General features: G+C 36.3%; 1 long non-coding RNA gene across 1 annotated transcript; it reads left to right on the top strand.

Annotated features, from left to right (window-relative positions):
* Positions 1-798: 798 nt before the first annotated feature.
* LOC148152851 (uncharacterized) lies at positions 799-2,144 on the top strand. The gene is made up of 2 exons (XR_015761905.1): positions 799-1,033; positions 1,773-2,144. It is a non-coding gene; the product is annotated as an uncharacterized LOC148152851 (long non-coding RNA).
* Positions 2,145-13,728: the final 11,584 nt, after the last annotated feature.

Raw genomic sequence — 13,728 nt, 5'->3', positions numbered from 1 at the left:
TTCCAGTAAACTGTAAAACAGCTGAAACACTGAGTGCCTTTAAATCTCAACTTAAAACCCACCTGGTTAGAGTTGCTTATGGCTAAATAAGGGTTAGAGTGGGTTTTGATGTTTTTAATGTTTTTATCTTTACTTTATATCTATTTATTAATGTCACATACTGTTTTTATTTTTTTCTTTAATTATATAAGCATCTTGAAATGCCTTGCTGCTGAAATGTGCTGTACAAATAAAATTTGATTGATTGATTGATTGATTGATTGATTGATTGATTGATTGATTGATTGATTGATTGATTGATTGATTGGTAATTTTGTGGTTACAGCAAGCTTTTTCTTTATTCAGTGAAGTTACTCACAGTGGGTAGAGTATCCAGAAACTTTACCCAAGTTAGAGTCGCAATACTGACCACAGTTACTGCAGTACAAGTATAGGGTAGTAAAAAAATACTCCTGATGTTACTCTAGTAAATGTACAATTTACTAGTACAGTGACTGTTGTGTGCTTAATCATCAACCACCTGGGGGCATTTCATGAATATTAATGAGCTGGAGCCGTGTTTTTCAAAGTGGGGACCAACATTGGGGCACTGTGAGCGCCCCATGGAGGCGCTCAAAACAAGAGGCAAAATTAGACAAAAAAAACTCATAGCAATTAATAATTGCATCTAATATAAGTTAGAATAATTGATGGCAAAGGTAGTGGGACTCAGTGCGTTACCTGAGTCATTTTTTGAGTAATTTTTGCCTTATCTGCCAAAACTAAGGCAAAGATGACAGGCAAAACCACACTCCAAACCAGCAGGTGGCGGTAATGCTACTTAACATTGTTTTGCAAACCACCAGTAAAACTCAAAAAGGAGAAGAGAAAACTTCTCCAAGGAGTCCTACAGCAGGTCTGTAAGTTTATTTGCGGGAAGCAACATTAAAGTAAAAGTTTTTTGCAGCTGAAGGAAGAATGAGGAGCAAAAACTCTCATCAGGTGCGAGTGTGAAAGTTGTACCGTACGTACGCATTTTGCACGTACAAAATGGGTGAGTAATGACTCAAATAAAACTGGCTTGTGAAAATCTGCTTCAGAAAAATGCTTAAAAATAAACATTAGCATAAAAAGAGCTTAAATGTACGTGTTCATGCTGCCTTAGAGCTAGCGTTGGAAATTACACATGATCTAGCATAGCTTCCTTCACTTATTGATCTTTGATTTGACAGTCAATAAGTGTCTATGTAAAAAAAAAAATTGGACATTTACTACCAGATACTCTTATGCAGACGAACTTGGCCGTGATCCATTTCTTGCCTTACTCCAGAACCCGTTTGTTCTTTTGAAAATGTAGTAAATTGTAACACTCTGGCTGTCAGGATCGCATGTTCCCTACTGAAAACGTTTGACCAGAATTTCCTATTATTTTCCTCAAAATCTCTATGACCCCAGCGCCATGTTGACGGAAGTTCAGTTCCTCCAGTTAAGCGTGAACTTCCGGACAAATGGTGACCACCGATTGGTCAGTGGCTGACAAACCGCCAAAACTGACTGACAGGTGGCAGCACAGCTTTGGATGGCAAGTTGTGAAGAGTCTTTTTACCCTCGTTAGCGCATGCGCGAGATACGCGGATGTAAACAATTCAACATGCACTGTGTCTATAAAACTCATGGCCATCTAAAATCCGCCGGCATTTATGCTAAATTAGTATCATAATTCCTGAAAAGTGAGTAAAAACCGCTCTAAAACTTGATGTTTCTTTATATATTTTGTCTGATGTTTTACAAAGCCATAAGTTGACGCTCTCTGACCTGGAGGACGTCTTTTCTCCTGACAACACTGCCCTCTGGTGGCGCAGTTTGCGCCCTGCATCTGTGACTCAGGCTGCGAGGCGCCTCAAAGTGCGGCTGCCGCAGCAGTAAGTTGGCCGTCAGGATTTCCCTCCAGCAAAGCGTGACTTGTGTCGGACAGCCAGCCCAGCGGGACGGCACCTTTCCGAGGCGGACCGCGTCACATGGCGCATGGATGGATAGCGGGAAAAGGCTGATCACAGTGGAAACATCCGCGTTTACCAGGCATCTGTTAGTCAGAGTGAGACCACACTTCCACCTGACTCTGGGGGTTTTCATCTCAGGATGCCTCACAAGAGCAAAAAAGAAAAGGTAGCAATTTAGCTTGTATGTTTTAAATTGTTTTGTTACTAATTCAGTTTTTTTTTTTTTTTTTTGTGAAGGAATCCTCCAAATCTGGAAGACCGAAAAAAGCTGGAAGCAAAAATGGACCTACAGGGGAACAAGAGGTAAAACTTTTAAAGTTTATTTTATTTTTAAACAACGGCTGAGCACTGGGGGGTTTCTTCCTGTACTTTCAAAGGTATTTTAAGTATATTTGAGTTTTCAGGGGTTTTTTGTTTGTTTGTATGGATGCAACTCTGGAATTTATTATATTTAATGATAGTTAAAATGTTAAATTACAGATAAAATAGTATTTTAGTAAATTGAATCTATTATATTAGAGTTAATTATGTGCTTAACCTACATTTTCATGTATTCTGCCATGTTGTCTTCCATATTGTTTTTTTAGTTTAATTTCTGAAATTTGTTTTAGTAAAGTAATGAAGTGATGTGACCGCTGTAAAAAATAAACGGGGATCCTGACTAAACTAATCTTTTGTTTTAAGTCATCATAAAAACATCAACAATTATAAAACAAACAATAAACATAACAGTTTATCTGTCAGCTTATGATTTTTGATTGATCAAAATCACCAATCAAATATTTTGATCAATGTTCCACTTAATATTAATCAAATTTAGGATTTCCAGTCTTGATTTAAAGGAAGTCTGTTTTTCAGCAGTCTTGCAGTTTTCTGAACATTTGTTCCAGATTTGTGGTGCATTCTGGGGATTTTAAATGTGCAGGCACTGCAGCGTAATCGAACCTTGGCTCTGTTTACGTTGCTACAGATCAGAGCGTTTGTTGTTTCAAGACTTTATTGGCTTTTTGTTTCAGTGTAAACCAGGAAAAGTTGCTCATATGACATGTGGCATGATCTTGTGACTGTTTTCTTTAAAAGTACTTTTATTCTGCCGGAATAATACTGGGCATTGTAGCAGTTATTTTAGTCCAAAGTTATTTCTGCAGAGCCTGTTGATTGAATGTAGCAAATGGACAAAAGCCTCAGGTCTGTGTTCTTTCTGTATCTATTTTTCACAAATATTCGGCCATCTCGTTCTAAAAATTTTAATAGTTTTTAAAATTAGCCCTAAAAGGTTTTCTCCAGTCAGATGCAGGTTCATCTCAGTGACTTGGTGCATCTATTTAAGCAATTCAAGTCTCACAAAAGTATTTTAAGGGTCTTTTTTGTTAAACCAAAGCTGTTTAGAGTTGCATTTGGTTATTAGTAAATGGAGCATCGATTAACATATTTGTGTATTTGCTTGATGATTCTGATTATGTTATTTGATCAAATTTAAAGTTTGCTTTGAAAATTCCTGAACAAATAAACTTGACTTAATTTTGAAAATGAAACTCAAAACTAAAGTTTCCCAAAAACATAAGTTAGTTTATCACACAAACACGAGGAAGACTTTGACTTTTATAGTTGTCCAGCTTCACCTGGAGGCTGTTTGCAGAGGAATGTATTCATGCATCTTAATGGAAAGTTGAGTGGAAGGAAAAGCTGTGCTAGCAACAAGGATGACTAAAGACTTTTGAAGATAGTGAAGTTTCCAGGTCTTATCTGGGGAGTCATGTCATCTTCTGGTGTTGGTTTCCAGTGTTTTATCAAGCCTAAAGTTGGAGCAAATGTCTACCAAGACAAGAAACAGAGCAGTTAATGCTTCCCCTGATGATGAGCTTTATGGAGATTCTGATTTGGGACTTGGTACCAATCCTCACTGCCAAAAATACCAGTGCCTCCTTTAATGAACATCGTTTTACTGTGCTTTGTCAGCAAATTAGCTGGACCACATAATCAAATTCCTATTAATTTATTGTTACTTACCTTTTTATTTTTTCCTGAATTGTAATTTGTCAAATTCACTGGGAAAAACACAAAATCTTACCAAATGTTTTTGGTCTAGTTTCCAGTGCAAATATCTCAGTACATTCGAAATAAGACGAAACTAACTTACAAATAACTTTTCATCAAGATGTAGGAGCTGGTTTTACGTCAACAATTATTTAATATTGAAGAAAAAGTTCTAGTTATGAATGGAATAATCTGCCAGTGGAACAAGATATTTTGGATTATAATATGGGAAACTGGCAGATTATTTCACTAACAACTGGTATTTTTTCATCAATATTAATAAAGTATTAACTTTTATGTTGCTGGAAAGTTACTTGTAAGTTGTAACTACTTGTATTTCAAGTGTAATAAGATATTTTTTCAGTACAGCAATGCCTAAAATCTATCACTATTTGTGGAATAAATGATAAATAATTACCACTTCCACTGGCAGATTATTTCACTGATGGCAAAACATTTTTCCACTTTTATAAATGAAATAATCTGCCAGTGGAACTAGTAATTTTTACTCTCTATGAAGGAATTATTGACTTAAGCTCCTATGTCTAGCTGAAAAGTTACTTTTAAGTTAGTTTTGTCTAATTTCAAGTGTACTAAGATTTTTGCTCTATAACTGGACCAAATGGATTTGGTAGGATTTTGTGTTTTTGCAGTGAGACGGTGTGGCTGCGTTCTTTCGGGTCGTAAATTCAGATTAAATTTGCTCCGATTGTTCCAGTGACAGCTTTATCAGCTCAATCTGAGATCATTTATTTTGTCTGCCGCGTCCCATCAGCAGAACACTGGGCCGCTGCGATCATGTTTCCTGACTGAGAGCCACTCGATCTGATTCGGAAAGGAACCTGACCTCTTTACGGCGGAGCCTTCAGCCGCTTTTCTGTCTTCACTTGATTAGAGTGGCTGCTGTCCCACTTCCTGTGGAGCCGGACCCGTCCCACTTGACCTCACTCCGCTGCTTCTTCCACAGGGTTCAGGTAAGAAGGCGCCCCCTTCAGCTCAGCTGTTGAGGGTGAAGCAGCCTGGGTCCCACTCAGCGGTGAAGAGAGAGAAGAGGTTCAGCACCTCCTCATTCCCCCTCAGCGCTAACAGAGAGCTGCAGAAACTCCTAGCTCTCGAAGGTATGTTGAGTCTAGTTTGAAGTTTTAAAATGTTTGAAGGTTTTATATGTCTAATTTTAACCAGTTTGCAAAAATAACAGCCGAGGAATACAACTTGAAGATTGCATTTATGTAGATAAAATTCAGAGTCATATTGAAGATGCTCTTATGCTTCCATGAACAGGTTAGGATGAATCTATGGTCTACACAAAACTTGTTCATCACATTTTTTGCACCAAATCATTCTTAGATAATGACATTTTAGTCTGAATAAAATGTTTTGGGGCATCTTGCCATTTTAAATTCAAAGACCCTGCTGCTGGCCACGCCCCCCAACTCAACATTTACACTCGCACGTGAAAACGGCTGCAAACAGAGGCGCAGTTACACAACTGTGCATCTTTGAAAAGCAGAAGTGGAGCCTTCTGCACAACCAACAAAAATGCAGCAAGTGGTTTCTGGATGACAAATCAACAACAAAACACTTGTCTTTTCCAGCAGCCATTGTATACAGCACATTGAGCTCAGCTTGGGTTGCTAGGTAACGGGGCAGTACCTGCTGATTTGTGACGTTACATTCTAGAGGTTTTTGAAATGGCGAAGCTCATGCATGTTTGGTCAGCTGACTTTTCCACTGTATGTGATGTACAATGGCTGCTGGAAAAGACAAATGCTTTGCTGTTGACTTGCTGCATTCTTGTTGGTTGTGTAGGAAGCTCTACTTCTGCTTTTCAAAGGTCTATGGTCACATCTGTTTGCAGTCATTTTCACGTGAGAGTGTAAAAGTTGAGTTCAGGTTGTGGCCAGTAGCAACTTAATAGGATTTAAAGTGACAAGACGCTCTAAAACATCTCAAGGCTCAAATCTAATTATCTAAGAATAATTATGTGCAAAAAAATAAATGAACATGTTTTGTTTCGCCCGTCGACCTGTCCTAACCTGTTAAGGGAAGCATAATAGATCACTTCGAATTTTTTGGGAGGTTTTTAGAAGAAGCTGGGGCCCAAATGAAAGTAGAAAAAACATGCAAAAAGTGAATTTTATTATATAATAGGTTCCCTTTCAGAATTCATAAATTGGTGGATCTTCATTCCCACCTTTCAAACCTCGAGATCCTTGCTTGCTACATTATTGATAGCTATGCGGCCGCCCATCCGCTTGCTCTCTAATGCAGCTGATGTGCAATCAGCTGCATCTCCCGCCTTACCTGAAAGTAACGTTTATTACTCCCTCTACGAAAGACCGACTCGATGAATCAACCGGAAACCCAGAGATGGTGAGAAATCTGGGCCATCCAGCCGTAATCTAGAACAACATGTGCATAAACTCATGTTATAATGATTGCAATGTGAGTTTTCTGTCAGCTGACCACACCGATTGACTTAATCATTACATGTTCTGCTAATGGTGATACGAAGAAGGGACGGCTGAGGTTTGAAGATTTGCATCAATCTTTTATGACTTCTTTGTTTCCACTCAGCATTACAAACAGGATCTGGCCTAAGTATTTTCCTGTAACTGATACACAGCAGCACTCTATTCAGATACCTGGATGAGCTGCGTCCCCCATACAGGTGTTCAGGACAAACGGCTTGTGGGGCCTAAGGAAGCATCGTGATACTCAATACAGCCCTTCCACTTTGGCTCAGTGGCTAACATTACTGCGACTTCTAATGTTTAATACTTCAACAGGTATTAAACATGTTTATCTTTTCATCTTTTAAAATCTGGAGGTTTTAACTATTTGAGGTGGTGAGTGAAGACCGGTCTACAGTTCCCAGGTTCTTCAAAACATTTATAAACATTCTTGTTTATAACATTTATTTAGTCATTTACAACATCCATTAGGTGTCCAAAAGGTACTTTACAGCACAATTAAAACAAAAGTAAAAATACAGAAATGCAATTATTTGTTAATCCCTGCAAATAGTTAAAATACACAAGTACTTAAAGGGGCAGTATGATGTGTTTTCCATCTTGTTTTACGCCAAGAATTCTTGAACATTGATTAAAAAAAAGCAGTAGCTCTACTGGCAGATTATTTCACTTATAACATGGGAAAATGTCTTGATATAAGTAAAATAATCTGTCAGTGGAACAAATAAATGTTCATTCATAATAAGGGATTATTTATTTGAAACAACCTGCTATATCTTGTTGAAAAGTAACTTGTAAGTTAGTTTTATCTTATTTCAAGTGTATTAACATATTTATGCTAAGAATACTTGGTAATATTTTGTATTTTTGCTGTGTGGTTTCTGAATAGTAAGTCAACAACAAAACGAATGTCTCTTCCAACACAGTGGAAAAAAACAAACAAACAGCTGAACAAACGTGCTGGAACTCCACTTGGGTTGCTAGGAAATGGGCTGGAACTCTGCTTAGGTTGCTAGGTAACAGGTCGGGGTGGCTGGGGTTGCTAGGTAACAGCACAGAACTCATGGATTGTGACTCAACAAGTTATTAGTGAAATAATCTCCCAGTGAAACCGATACTTTTTAATTAACATTAAGAAATTATTGACTTAAAACAAGCTCCCATGTCTGAAAAGTTACTTTTAATTTAGTTTTGTCTTTTTTCAAGTGTTCTAAGATATTTGCAATAGATTTGTGTTACCTTGACTTTATTCATTGGCCTCATCAACTCCACTGCTGGTTTTCAGAGTGAATCATCTTGTTTTCTCACCTGTTGAAAAACAACCTAAAATATAGCAATAATCACAAAATAATTGATCTTTAACACCCCAACTATTGATCAGTCTTCACCAGTTACTTTAAATATGCAGCTCACTGCAAATCAAAACAAACCACTGGTCCATCTGCCTATCAGACGTTTATATTGCCTGACAGTTCTTACACAAACATAAACACACTAAATAGCAAAAATTTCTTGAGTCCTTTATTGCAACATGTTTGCTTTCTTAGCCACTCATATATCCAGAAATATGATTTAGTTGTGATGCAATAACTATTTAGCTCATCCATGTAGAGAAATTTAAAAAAATGTTGAATTTGTTTTATTTTGTCCAAGATATTCTGCATCACATTTCTATTAATATCACATCTGTCAGTAGAACTGGAGGAGAAACGAGTCGTTCTGTTAGTTCCAGTTTGCTGGAGGCCCATGAACCGAATCCTGTCAGCAGAGCAGCCATGCAAATTTGATGAACAGGATTAAACAGTACGCTCTGCCAGGTGTCAGTAAATCATTCAGTGATGGGGTTAGTTTCCAAGAACCTCTGGCTGACATGGTTTACCTGTACTGCCACCTGCTGGGTGAAACACAGTGTCTGATTCTGACCTCTTCTACTTTTTAAAACCAGTTACCTTTTTCTTTTTAATGTTATGACATTTTTTTAAAATTGCACTTATTGCACTTTGCTCATAATTGTCACTCATTTATCATCTCTTATGTTTTCAGGGATATTTGTTGACGTAGTTCCAAGGCAATAAACCCGTTGAACTTTTTAGTTTTTAGCTAAATGTTTTGGAGAAAAGTAGATCTGAAAATCACCACAGTGTATATGCCACAGGTTTTAGATTTCCTTTTATAGAGAAATGTGAAGAATATGCATAATTTTCCTTCCACTTCACCATTATGTACTGCTTTCTTTTGGTCTTTAAAATAACCCCTTCCTGAAATGTAAAATTACAATAACAGCTGCAATATGACAAAATGTGAAAAAAAGAAATGGGATTACTTTTGCAAATTACTGTTTGCCACAACTGTGTCAAACTTTGGTAGTTTAGAAAAAATGTCATTATTAAAGGTAGACCTTTCATGCACAATTAACATTTCCCAGGTTTTTTGTACTTCCACTTCAGTCTCAACTGGTTCTAGAAACATCTAACAAAAACAGCTTAAAAAATCCACCCAGCTGTTTTTGGGAAATAAGTTAATATTTTTTGGTGTCTGGAAATTGAGCCCTTTCAAATCCACCTGATCAAGAGTCTGTTTTGGTTACTTTTGCTCACCTTTTTACTTTTTATTTTTCTTAATTTAACTTTTTGTTTTAGTGTAACCAAGAAGCTCCATTTCTAAAATGTTGGTGGAGAGTTTTGATCCTTTTCTTTGCTGTGAAAAAACCTATACCACAATGATTTTTGTGTTTTTTAGGAATTATATATAATTTATTGTTATTTATATTTGCTAATATTTAACAATTCAGATGAAGTACCATGTCAACAAATATTCAATTTCCCCTTGGGGATTAATGAAGTTTATTCTGATTTTGATTCTGATACTTAAGTCACAGTTGGCAGGCATTGCTCAGCCCGTCACCAAGCAACCACAGCGGAACCCAGCCCATTACCTAGCAACCACAGCGGAACCCAGCCTGTCACCTAGCGACCACAGCGGAACCCAGCCATTTACCTAGCAACCATAACGGAACCCAGCCTGTCACCTAGCAACCAAGAGAAGCTCCAGCACGTTTGGTCAAATAGTTTTACTGCCGTATGACCTGTACAGAACTGAGCAGACTAAATTATCAATATTTAGAATGATTTTGTGCAAAAAATGTAATAAACATGTTTTATATAGGCCTATCCTAACCTGTTGAAGGAAGCATAAAAGGTCACTTTTGGTTGGTATGCTAATGATTTGTTACAGATCAAACACTAAAAAAAGCAAAAATCCATTTTTCTTTGCTGTGCACTCCTTAGTCAGCCTATACCGCTATTGTAAGATGTAAATGGCACATTGCCATGTGATGGCCATGACGATGTGCCATCACATTGTCATGGCGGTGGAATGTGATGGCACCCAAAGACAGGCTTAGGTCCCTTAGTGAGAGAATACCAAGAGTGAGAATCGAGGTAGGATCCTGTCCCTTAAACTACTCTTATCCATTCCTATAAGTTATGTGCTAATTCCTTATTCTGATGTTTGAATCCATTTTTGCATAAAACACGCTTACTTGCAAATTTCTTCAGTTTTTCCTTTGTGACCAGAGTCCGATTGAAAACCCAAATATTGTACTCAAGAAAGAGTAGTACTGAAGTAAAAGTAAAAACTAGCCATACAAGAAATTACTCAAGAGTAAACAAGTATTAAGCTACTAAAGTACTGAGTAACTGATCAAAACATCATTTAATATATATAGTTACATCATCAGACGGACCAAAATATAAGGCTGTGTGGAAAATCTGGTATTCTAAAGATCAGAATGGAAATAATTCATATAAAAAACAAAAGCAAGCAAAAGAAACATTTTTCAATATAAGACTTATGAAACTTTAATAAAAACTGGTGAATTTATGGTAAAAACAAACTTGTTCTTCATTCAGTGAAGTTACTCACATTGGGTAGAGAATCCAGAAATTTCAATCAAGTAAAAGTGGTGATACTTTGTAGTAAAATTACAACTCCTAAAATTAAAATTAGTAAGCATTGGAGAAAGTGACTCTGTGAGATAAAAGTATTGCTGGAAGATGTTTTTTATTAGCTGTTTTTACTGTTTTACGCTTTGATGCTTTTATAACTATTTCTTCTTATTGTATGTAATTTTATAAACCGTTCTGCTATTCTTATCAGTACCCTTTACTCCTGAAAGTATTTTTTTAAAGTTACTCATGCAAATGTAAATATTTACTACCCAACTCTGTTTGTGACTCACCTAAATGTCTCAGATCATCAATGATAACAAGAGTAAATATGAAATACACCCATCTAATGATGGTTTCATTCAAAGCCGTAGATGAAAGCGTAATTCTCCCATTGTTATATCATGAATTAACTGATTAACCACATTTTTGGTTAGGTTTACTTGCTACACCCAGGCTTGGTTGCTGTCAGACCTGCAGAATAAAGAAATGTTTTAAGTAGAACCAGTTTGACAACATGAACCAGTGTTTTTAAACCCAGCTCCTCACAATGCCCTGCATGTTTTGGATGTTTCTCTGCTTCACCACCTGATTTCAATTGATAGTTAATCTCAATCTGCTGTGCTAAAGCAGGAAAACATGTCAAAAATTCATGACAGTGTGCCGTGAGAAGGAGGGTTGATAAAGAATGTAAAAAATATATTTTTAAAAATAGACAATGTTACGATCCAGAGAAATTAAAGAACAGATTAGAAACAAAGTACTTGACAAATAGTGTGGAAAAGATTATAATACTTTTTCTAAAACTTTTGGAGAACCATTATCCACAAATAGAGGAAACATTCAAAATAAAAAATAATCTGTGCTTTTTTTTGTTTGTTTGTTTGGAATGTGTGGCTCCCGTTATATGTGACATAAAAATAACACAAAAGTTCAGAAAGAGTATCTGAATCCTGGTGGTAGTAGTATAATGGTTTCTGATTCAGAATCGGGTCAACTTGTTTAATGGAAACACAAATTCTGCTCTCTACCGGAGAATGTTTTTCTATTTCCCCCTTCAGGCATTAGCTCTTTTTCAGAAAAGCTAGAAACCACCTCAACCGACAGTATAAATGACATTTTTGCGAAATTGACGAAGTTCTTTTGAATTTTTGCTGTATCTATCAACTATTTCTATTGATATTTCAAAATGTGCATAAAAACCATTGATGGAAACATGGTCAATGATCCTAACAAACCAGCATGCCAACCTTTTAATGGTTCTTTGGTATGACCTTAAACCGATCTTTCATGCTCAGAAATGCTCCATTGTGGCTGAATTTACACAATTCTGCATAGAAGTGTGAGCCAAAGCTCCTTCACTCATTGCCAGTTATTACACAGTCTTGCAATGCAAAAACACTAATTTTACCAAGTATTCTAGTTTCTAGTGCAAATATCTCTGTACACTTGAAATGAGACAAAACTAACTTACAAGTAACTTTATAGCGACATATAGGAACATTTTTTTAAGACAATAATGAGGAAATACTAGTTCCCCTGGCAGATTATTCCACTTATAACACTTTGAGTCACAGTCCTGAGCACTGTTTGGTTACCTAGCAACCCCAGCCGAGCTCAGCCTGTTACCTAGCAACCCATGTGGAGCGCCAGCATGTTTGAGTTTTCGTCATTATTAAAAAATTTACTTAAAAAAAGCTCCTATATCTTGCTGAAAAGTTACTTGTAAGTTGGTTTTGTCTTATTTCAAGAAACTAGACCAAAAATACTTGGTAGGATTTTGTATTTTTGCAGTATGGTTGCAGTTGTTACCTTGAGTGGCACAAACTGTTTTTAGATTTAGGGAGCATTTACTTTTTCACATTGGACCTGGGTGGCTGAATAGCCATGTGATCTTTCTCTTATATTTAAGTCTGATGATTTAAAACACTTAAGTGTGACGACAAAAACAGCAGAAATCAGTAAGGAGTCAAATGCAGCTCTGTATTCTGGTTAGTATTTAACAAAGCAAACGGAGCAGCCACTTAAACTGAGTGTCCGTTTTTAAATGGACCGTAATTTCTTGGCTTTTAAATGTGAAAATGGTTCTAGAGTCCTGCTGTCCTTAAAGGCCTTGGCTTGTCTTGTGGTGTCGGTGTGGTTTCGCTCTGCATCAGTATGTCCTCTGATGTATCACATGATAAAACAGACAGCCTCTTCATTATGTTTCATATAACAGCAGATAAATCATTCAGTATTCTCAAGTACAAATGGAAACATTACTAAACGCTAATTGACACATGTGTTTAGTGATTTTTAGTTTTCTGAGATTAGATAAAAGTGATAAAACTGCATAAAGCTGCTGTTCTGATTCTCTGCATCATTTTCTCTCTTGACTCAGTTTCATTTCCTGTTTATGAACTAATTTCGCTCAACTCGTAAACATCACTTACAATAACAAAATCCTTCAAAGTTTCTGAGTCATGAAGTGACTGAAGGGGGCTGATTGTGGTCTCATTTAGTTATAAATTAAACTATATTTTTTTAAGCTGTCTGGACTGGAGAGAATAGTCACCTTGAACAGTTGAAACCAGATGTTTACATACACCCGACACACACTGAAGTTAAATCAGATCAAACTTCTCTTGTTTTAGGTCAGCTAAAATTACCAAATGCATTTCTATTTGTTAAATGCCACAAGCAGGAGAGAATATGCTAGAGATTAATTTAGTAATGCCTTCAAGATCAAAAGTTTACATACATTTGCTGACATAACATTGTCTTTGAAGCTGGTTCTTACTAGGGTTATAAGAGTTTTGGGTTTTTCATTATAGTTTCGTTTTATTTCGTTTTGATTTATTTGTTTGTCAAATTCAGTTACCGGTAGTTTTTAGAGTGTTTGCTGGTTTGTATTACTTATTATTAGCTAAATATTGTTTAGTTCTTATTGGTTATAGCAGTAATTTTAGTTTTTCATACTAAATTTTAGGTGCTGGATTCAAAAATATAAAAGTATTGTGATTATGCTTTCAACGTTTTGGTGACAAATACTCAGCAGATAATAAATGTATTCAGTTATTGTCGAACGACCAACTCAATCTGGCGTTTTATCCCAACTTTTGCGGTCACAATTTTCTTTGGTTGGTGTGTTGAACACTTAAAATATCTAATTCCAGTGGTAAAGGTTCTTTACAAAATTAAAGTTTGCTGGTGTGTGAGAGGGCAAACTACAATCAATACATTGCTTGAAAATGGTCTTAAATCAATGTTATTGTTTATTGCAATAATTATTGGTACAAAATTTGCTGTTGT

The sequence above is a fragment of the Poecilia mexicana genome, unplaced genomic scaffold (assembly GCF_051168715.1).
Source record: "Poecilia mexicana isolate PSO_F unplaced genomic scaffold, ASM5116871v1 scaffold_22, whole genome shotgun sequence".
Taxonomy (NCBI): Eukaryota; Metazoa; Chordata; class Actinopteri; order Cyprinodontiformes; family Poeciliidae; genus Poecilia; species Poecilia mexicana.
This window is presented reverse-complemented; position numbering and strand designations above follow the sequence as displayed.